The following is a 9,796-nucleotide window of genomic DNA, read 5'->3' as shown; positions in this document are numbered from 1 at the left end:
GTTCCTTAAGTACATAAAGATAAAAACATTGCAAAAGGTACTACAAAAACACCTATGAGGTCTGCTGGAAAGAGCTGAAAAGAAACTCCAGGTTGCTAAATGAAACTTGAAAGTTAGAATGACAAAAAAGTTATTGGCTCAGAAACTTTTACCAGGCTACTTGGTCCCAGAGCTACATATTGGTACTATGAAGGTGTCAAAAGTCTCCTTCTCAAATCAGCCTATTTCTTTCTATGTCGATTACTACTACTCCTATTCACACCCTTGTTATATTTTCCTTTAGCCAGTGAAATAGTTTTCTAAATGATTTCCTCAGTTCCATTCTCTCTCATCTCAAATCCACCCTCTGCCAAAATAAGACTAGCTTCCAGAAAAAGGACTCTATTGTAATAATAGCTCAATTTTATATTGCTTTTTAAAGTCTGTGAAATGTTTTACATATGTTATCATTTGATTTTATCTCATTTGGTCATTAAAACTGCTATGTAAGGTAGGTGCTATTATCACTTCCATTTTACAGATGAGAAAACTGAGATTCTGAGAGTTGAAGGAGACCTTGTTATACCATCATTCTTAGGGACCATGCCATGGAACTATATTTAAAACCACCTCAAAAAGAGCTTATATTTAGGACACCGGTACTCAAAACAAAACAAAGAGATTTCTTTTTGGCAAATATTATCATAATACCCTAAAGGAAGGAAAAGATGAAATCATGGGAATATGGATTCTTGTAGATATACCCTGGGGTGAAAATGGGTCAGCAGTTGCAGCACCAATGCGATATTCACATTGCTGATGGTAGCCATGGATATACCTGTGCAGTTCTGAATTATGGAATACAACAGACTCTCCACATGGAAGACAGAATCAAAACATTTATTCAAACACCAGAAAGCCAAATCCATCATAATAACAAAGAAATCTATACACAATAACAATGCAGAGGGCAGCATCAGCCTCAAGCCTTCCCTCTGCTAGGCTTCCCACAAACTGCTCCCTCAAACAAATCTCAAACAGACTTCCTTAAACAAAATGCCCTTCTCTCACACTGCCTACTTGCCTGCATCCTTCAGTTCTAACTGCTCTCTGACTAACTTCCTCTCAGCTCTGCTCTAGCTCTGCCTCTTCCTGTTTCATCCTTCTTGTTCCACCTGTTCAGCAAACTCCTCCCACCACAGGCTCCAGGCAGGTCACATGGGCCTACTTAATGGATGGGAAAGATCTTCCCATTTAAATTACCATTACAGCAGTGTTAAGGGAAAGGAGTCCTATCAGGGAGAAGATTCCTCCCAGAGTTCCTCTTCCAGGCAACTCACTTTCCTAAGTATTCTACTTTCATAAATTCAAAAAACCCTCCCTTCATAGCATGAAGCTGAGGGAACAGTAAGAGAGAGAGAGAGACAGACAGACAGACAGATAGACAGACAGACAGACAGACATTTGAAAGGAAGAGGTGGGAAGGAATGGTTCTGCTAATACGAGGCTGATGGCCATCTACAAAGAGTAGGAAGATTGCTGTAGCCATACATCTCCAATCCTTAGCTACTATTACAAGCAGAGGCCCATCTTGGGCTGAATTTTATTTTTTTAACTTTTTATTTATTTTCTAATTAGGAGTTTCAGTACTGCTTTAATTTCTTCTTCTTGCTTATGTTAGGCAGAATTTTTCTGTAGATACCTATATTAAAATTTGTAAAGTTTTAATCTTTTCTCATTCTTATGCTACAGTTGTTTTTTTTTTATGTTTTGAGTTTACAATTGAATTTAGCTCTTTAGTTTTGCTATTAGTGGAAAGATACGTTCTCTGAATCTCATAATTTTTACTTGTTGCATTTTGAATTTTATGACTGTGAAATACAGTTTTATTTTCTTTTGAAGTACACTTTTGTTTCCTAATTATGGTATATTCTTTCTTTCCTTTTTTTAAACTTCTTTTTCACTGAAGCTTTCAGTTCAATTTTTATTTTAAGTACCATTTCTATTTGCTTTGTTCAGTTTTGCTTTTCTTTTGAATATATTTGACTTTTTTAGGTCTCCCTCTGTGTGGTGCTCTCCACTGTATCCAGTCAGTTACACCTCAGGGTTTCATCTGCATATGAATGCCTGTTATTTAATGAAGGAAACTGTAACAATCGTCAGAGAGGGATATTACTCTCATGGTTGCTAATTTGCATATTTCCTTTAATGCTACTTGATACATGTCAATTGCTCACCGCACTACTTACACTACAGTACTATTATGGTATAGATCATTTTCTTACTATGATAACTCAGATATTGTCATTATGGATCAATATTTTGAAGTTATGAGTGAATTTTTAAAAATAAGATTAAAATCTTGTCTTAGGCATTAATATTCATATTTAGTGACAATTGGAGAAGACAAAACTGACAATATTTTGAAAAATTGAAGGATATAATAAGAGTTGGTGGACTACAGAACAGTTTATGTAAATACAATAAACCTTTATTTACACATGTTAAAACTGTACTTGGGCCTTGGGCCATACAAAAATAGGTGACTGGGTTTGCCTACTGCTGGTTTATAGTGGAATAAGGACAGGAAAAACCATTAATGAATGATTTGTTCTATGTATTACAAGACCTATTTGAGAGCTCAAAATTGCTGACATGATCCATGTAGGGGATAGTAACTGGGAAGTGGTTTGCAACCTCTTTTTGAAGCAGAGAAATTTTGAAAAATTGGCACCATTAATGATTAAAAGAGGTGCACAGCATAGGAAGATATAGAGTTATGCCTATAATAACAGACCTACACAACTTGGTAATAGGTAGGTAGTAGGTTATACTTCTGGCCACAGATAGGTTAGACTAGAGACAGACTGATGATGGTTGGTTGCTGAGGGTCACATGACAAACAGGAGAGAGTCCCCAATGGCAACCCTACATTTTTCACTGGCTGTCCTAAATCATCCTGTAGAGGAAGCTGAAGCAAGGTTCTTGTTATCAGAATTGGGCATTTTATTTGTGAGTAAACTTGCTTCCATATTCTCTGTGCCAGTTTGCTCTGTCTACATCGTGTACTTTATACAAACAACATGGTTATTTGCCTATTTTCCTCCCAATTAGAATGTAAACTCTTTGAGGGTAAGGACTATTTTTGCCTTTCTTTATGTTCCTTAGTACCTCTCACATTGTAAGTACTAATTAATACTTGTTGGTTAACTGACTGATTAGAAATGAAAGCTTTGCCTGAGCCTAGAGAAAGAGTTAGTTCCCCCAAGCCATAAAGTGTCATCTGAGCTAGCTCTGGCAATGTCATGTTTCTTCTTGGCCATGAATTGGATTTGTGAGGTAGAGTTGCACAAAGTCATCAGCCTCACTCTCTCCATTGAAGTCCAGCAGCAAGACAAAAGTCAAGATGATTGGCAATGACCCATTAGGTAGCAATGACCTTGCTGTCTTCCATGTCTGGTCTAACTCTAAGAGCTCCATAGTGTCAGCTGCCTTCATGGTCATTGGAAAAAATTGTGCTCAACCACCCATTCCACAAGTGGAAGTCTTCACATGCTTTGTGTGGACATCCCCCTAACTCACTGATAGGTAATAGTCCTGTTGACTACCCTCAATCCAGTTTAGCCTACTGGTGTATGGTACATGCTATAGCTTCTTGGAACCACAGGTGAAAGTTGGGTAACAGGTAGACACCAAAGGTGGGTGAGTAGCCCTGAAAAAGGCTTGGCAAGCCCTCCCACCAGAAGTACAAGTTCTTTCTGACTACTTTATGGAGAACTTGCATAAAGAAAGCTCTCACATGGAGGTTGGAATACAAGACACAAGGGCACTCTCAAAGTCTCTCTGAAGAACTTAAGTATCAATTGTGAGACATGGGAGATACTGGCACAGGAAAGCCCAGCATGGCATGCTTGTATCAAAGCAGGTGCTATGCTCTATGAGCAAAATCAGGATCAAAGTAGCACAAAGGAAACAAAATGTGCAAATCTAGAGACATCTTCATCCCCGATATTCAAACAGATGATTTGTGCCTGACCTGTGGTAGAACCTTCTGAGCTTGTATTGGAGTGATCAGCTATAATTGAACACACTGTATCTTGACATTGTGCTGTCTTTCATCCTCTTTTAGTACAAAGGATGAACAAACAACAGAGTACCATCTCCTTTAGGAAGGGCAAAAGCTAGGTCACCTATGGCAGAAAGAGATAGCTCACCTGTACATAAGGGACATACTAGTTCTCTAGAAGCACAAAAACATGACCACATTGTCAGGAGAAGACTAAATCCCCTTGGTTTTACAGAGAATCTATGGGCAGGCCCAGTGTTATGTATCTCAATCCAAATGGCTACCAAGCCCCAAATAAGAGTTTTCCCAGGTAAGGACTTTTGAGTTCCTGGGTTAGAAAGAATAAAGGTCTAGTCTGAGCATGCAACAGAACTACTGCAAGGCTAGCACATATGGCAAGAACAAAATAAATTGCTTGATAAAAAGGATCAGAAGCTTCACAGATTCTAAGGCTAGGGTTATCAACCTTGGTCTACAAACTTTAAAAAAAATTACTACCTATATTTCCATTTAATTTGTTTTCTTTGTATTTTCATGTATTTTATTTCATGTATTTAAAAACATTATTCTGAGAAGGTATCCGTAGGCTTCTCCAGACTTCCAAAGGAGTCTACAACACTAAAAAGGTTAAGAATCTATCCTCTGAGGAAAAGAATCCTCTAGTCACATCAGGAACGCTATTAAAACCTGGAGTGATTCTATGGTCCTGGCTTAACAACTGAAATGGCATTTACCGAGTTTGATGAAACCACTGGGCATTGTACAAAAGAAAATTGCCATCTAAATTTGTGGTGTGGGAAGAAAAAAAAATGATTATTGAGTAGAGTAGTACCCCCTGAAAGAGCTAAAATGAGAAAGCTGCCCAAAGGCCTAAGGGATTGACTTGACTTAAAGATTGCTTTAACAATGAAACAATTCCTGACCTGTGACAAACTGATGAACGCATAAAAACATTTGAATAATGGGAAAGGAGTCCTTGAGATCATCTGTCTTGCAAAAATCAACCCCAAACACTTCAGGAACAACTTCTCATGGTTGAGACACAGGAATGAAACATGTAATTAGACATACAAATGAAGAGTCAACTGAAAAAAATTCATCAAAAATCTAATGAGAGGTGATCCCATGGACAAACCCATTCTTCTTGGAAAGATAAAGGAATGTGGGAATAGAAATCCATAATAGAATCTTATCCAAATACCACCATCAGGAGAAAACCAGAAAAATAGAATTGCTTTTTGTTACTATTGCATGAAAGACTGGAAGTACCCATGAGGAAAATGCTGCAGAAGATGCATGTCTACAGGACCAACATTAGGAAAAGGAAATGAAGCAGGAGAAGGAGGTCACTCTAGATACTGAAAGTAATAAGCATGACTGCAGCATCAATCTGTTACAGGCTGATTGCACCTGGACTCATAGGATTCCCATACGCATCATGGTGAAGATTGAGAATGTAGACTACGTTGCAGTCCTGAAATATGGAAAGAAAATGGTCAGTGTGCTCCAATCATTCTATCATAGACGTTTGTGAGCAGAATCAGGAAAAAAATATACAAAATGATTACATCAATGTAGGTATAAAGAAAAACAAAAAAAACCCCACCAGAATCTTTAGAATAAAGAATAGATAATAGAAATAAATGAGTAAATAATATAAAAATTTAGAGTAGAATAAAGAAAAACTTACCAGTGTTTAATTATGATGTTACCAGAGAGGAGGGATTATGGGTCTGGAACATTGCTTATGTAGAGTGGGGGAACTGTACCTTGAGCTCACTATGGGAACTCAACTATGCTCACTTTTTTCATTATTTTGCCTCTAAGCAAATCTATACTGTTTGCCATACTATGACATGAGTATAGGTAGCTGGGCTGTGATCCTTATTGACTACAGGTTCACAGTATAAGGTTCAATTGATGGTCTGGAAACAATCAAATTCAAGTGCTTAAAATCCTTGGAGGAGCCCACATATCTTTTGGAACTTTTTGAGTTTGATTCCTTTTTAATTTAATCTCCTTGTTCAAGTGAGGAGTGAAAAAAGCTCTCAGTTTGTATCATCCTATATATTGGTAAGTGTCCACTGAGGACATTTCAGGAGCCATTTGTCTTGTAGGGATTCATTGAAAACTTTTGTCCCAACCTGTTGAAATTCCCTTTGTGGAGTGCGATCCTGGACAGGATCCATGACAGCAGAGCTCTTAGGTGGGAAATGTTTTGTACCTGCTCTTTTATTTTGCCATCTCAGTAAATGCTTTGGCTGTACATTAATTGTATCTCCTGACTAACCATGAAAGGAGAATTCACTGAGATATTATTTGGGTAAGTTCAGGACCTGAGAACTAGCTCTTTAAACCTGAGCTAGTAATCATCACACGGGGGACTCAACTGGAAAACTTGTGAAAGTTGAATTGGGGAGGGGTCCCAGAAGGGGTAATACACATCTACTGTCAGAATCATCTGGTATTTTAATTGGTTTTGCTAAACTACTTTTTAAAAACTTCTTTCTGTTTAAATTATTTGTTTCAAGAAATAGCTTGCTGGGGAGAAGAGGAGGATGGAATATTCAGAAATGAAGCCAAGGTACAAACAAAAATTATCAACAAGAACTTTAAAAAGAATAGTCATTATACAGATCTTGTATGGGGTTGGACCTCACATCATGTGCCAAAGTTTCCATAGAAACTTCCACGGACACACACACTTCAATACTGAAGGACTTTGAGCTTTGAGATGACAAAGCAGTTCACTTGTTTGACCCCAGATCTGGAACAGCTGATGAATCAGTTAATCTTTAAGAAGAAGTGATCAGCCCTCTCCTCTCTCTTCGTGTGTCATGACTATTGGAGCCTTTATTATGGGAGGTGTGGTTATGGGGCCATCTTTCTCCATGTTAGCCACAGGTGAGCATGTGGAAGATAGATAGAAGTAGATAGAGCATGGGACTTGCCTTCCGGAATACCTGAGCCCAAATCCTTGAATCCCTTAGCTAGATGACACTGGGTCATGTAACCTATCTCTGTCTCAATTTCCTCATCTGTAAAATGGGGATAATAATAACACCTACCTCACAGGGTTGTTGTGAGAATCAAATGAGGTAACGTAAAGTGCTTTGCACACCTTAAAGCACTATATGAATGCCAAGATACCTGTGTGAACCTAGGTGAGCCTGAACCTGGGCCATGGGTCCCTGACACTACTCTTGTTTTATTTTTTTTCCTAAATATAAGTGATCAAACAGCAATCCCTCGATGGATGTGCCTAGCCTTAGAGGCAACTTTGTGAGTTAAAGATGTGCAGAGATCTTTGGTCCCTTAGTTGTGAAATTGACTCATGACAGAGGTAATTTCTACAATGATCCATGTATGGAGGGAGGAGTTCAACCTCTGTCCTGATTTACCAGGAGACTAGAGGGAATTGTGTATGATTGTGTAGAAATGAAATGAAGTATAAAAATGCTTGTTCATTAGTGTCACAAAATGCTTTATGTCTTCACAGTTTTAACCTCCTGGGAAAGTATGACAGAAGTTATGTTATTATATCCTATATCTTTTTATTAATACTCATTTGTAGGTCTTATGTGTGTAAACATTTCTTTTGTGTAGGGGAAATAAATAGCAGTCTTATATCTGATTCATATTGGATATTGAGTACTTACACTTTTTTTGAAGTGGGGAGATATGATCCAAACCTAAACCTTAAATAGTTTTTCCTAGGGCACTCTGCTGGGGATGGAGGCATAAAGAAACAAAGAATATGAGAAAAAGAGACTAACTTGTCTATTAGAGGTCTTTCAGGACTGAACCAGATTGCTCATGCATGGGTCTAGATGTGAGAGGAACAAGGTACCGCATTGAGAGAGAGAGGAGAGGAGTGGTCCAACCCTTTGGATCCAGCATCAGTTGCTTATTTTTACACAAAAAAAGAAAAAGAAAGTCAGTAAAAAAAAAAAAAGAAAGAAAACTGATGTTTCTCATTAATGTAAGTAATTTCTGCAAGTCTCATTTACTGCATATTTAAATATACATATTTTCCAGTGTCTAAATATATGATACTTCCAATTATATATCATTTTGGTTCCCAAGCATGAAGAGACTAAAGGATTAATTAATATTACTAATGTACGTGAGAAGTCCTTTTCTGGAGAATCACTGTAAAACTTCTTTTGGGAAGGGGTATACGTGTAGAAGTAGAAAAGTAGAAAGTCAATGCACCATTGAAGGAAACGTACTTAGGACAGCACAGATGTATGGCTAACTCAAACTGCTTAATTATAATAGAAAATGGTGTGAGAAAAGATTATATATCTATATATATGTATATATATACATGTATTTACATCTGCTAAGATGATGAAATATTAAGAACAACTGATGTGTATGAAAGAAAATTCTCTGAGTTTTAGAAAGCTGTATGGAATGCTGATCTAATAAAGGTTGCTGATAAATAATTAGCTATCCAAAGTTTATCCTAAAACCACTGCTATAACCCTTTGTTCTCAGAGTTGGCCCTCTGGGAGCAGGATCTAACCCCATTGACTTTCATGAATTGTGTAGATCATCGCACAGTTGGGTAAATGGCCCCAAGGTAAAAACATCACACAGTTGATAAGATAGGAACCTGACAAGAAAGCAAACATATCCATTAGTTCCAGAGAGGAAGAAAATTTGTCTCTCCACAGACAGGCTTTCTGGGCAAGCTCATCTTCTATGGCTGCCAAAGTGGTTTTGTGTTTGAACAGGCCACTGATTGTTTTTGCAAATTAAAGAGACTGTTTTTTTCCCTCACATTTTCCCCAACCAATTTAACACTTTTATAGTTACCATTTCTGTTTCTCTGTATATTATAGTCATTCTCAATCCCTTGAAAAGTGGAGTGGGCAAAAAAGGAGAGAAAAGGTGCCCATTATTTTACAAAAAAAACTGAATACTCTTGCCGGTTTCTTTTGAAGTTTGTCTCTATTACATCACACACCTATCCTAAATGCTCTAAGGTGTTTCCCATTGACCTGTAAGTCTAAATTAAGATGCTCATTTTTTGCTTTGTGATCTTCTACCAGTCAGACTACATAATTTCTCTTAATTCTCTCTTTTCCGAATGTCAATTTGTGAGGTAATCCTAGAGTCTGTTTCTGCTTCTACCAGGTGCAGTGTTCCCCTCTCTGCCTCCAACTTTCTTCTGACTCAAATCAGCGCCTAGGATCTAGAGCCAACCTCATCTAACAAGGAATTTAAAAATAGGTCAGGGAATAAAGTGTCCCAGGATCAGTATTCAATAACCTTGTCTTCTATTGGTATAGAAGGAAGAGCCCAGCATGTAGAGTCAAGTCTTGGGTTCAAATCTTGGCTGCTATGTGACCTTCGACAAGTCTCTTAATTTCTCTGAGCCTAAATTTTTTCATCTATAAAGTTACTGGATTAGATCAAAGGATTTCTCAGGTCTTTTAATTCTAGATGCTTGTATCATTCGCTCCTCCTCTCTGGAGCCTGCCTGCCTGGGCCTATGATATACCATTGCATTTTCCTGCCATAACAGGACTTCTCTACCCTTGACTTCTTACTTGCCTGGGCCTGTACTATTTATACTGTTTTCTAGATATCTCATTTTGGCTTCTTCTTTTTAATCAGATTAGCTAAAAGTTTATCATTTTTATTAGTCTTTGCAAAGATTAGCTTTATGTTTTATTATTCATTTCTATGGGTTTATGTCCAATTTATCTATTTCTCCTTTAATTTAATATCTTCTCTTTT

The sequence above is a fragment of the Notamacropus eugenii genome, chromosome 3 (genome assembly GCF_028372415.1).
Source record: "Notamacropus eugenii isolate mMacEug1 chromosome 3, mMacEug1.pri_v2, whole genome shotgun sequence".
Lineage (NCBI taxonomy): Eukaryota > Metazoa > Chordata > Mammalia > Diprotodontia > Macropodidae > Notamacropus > Notamacropus eugenii.
This window is presented reverse-complemented; position numbering follows the sequence as displayed.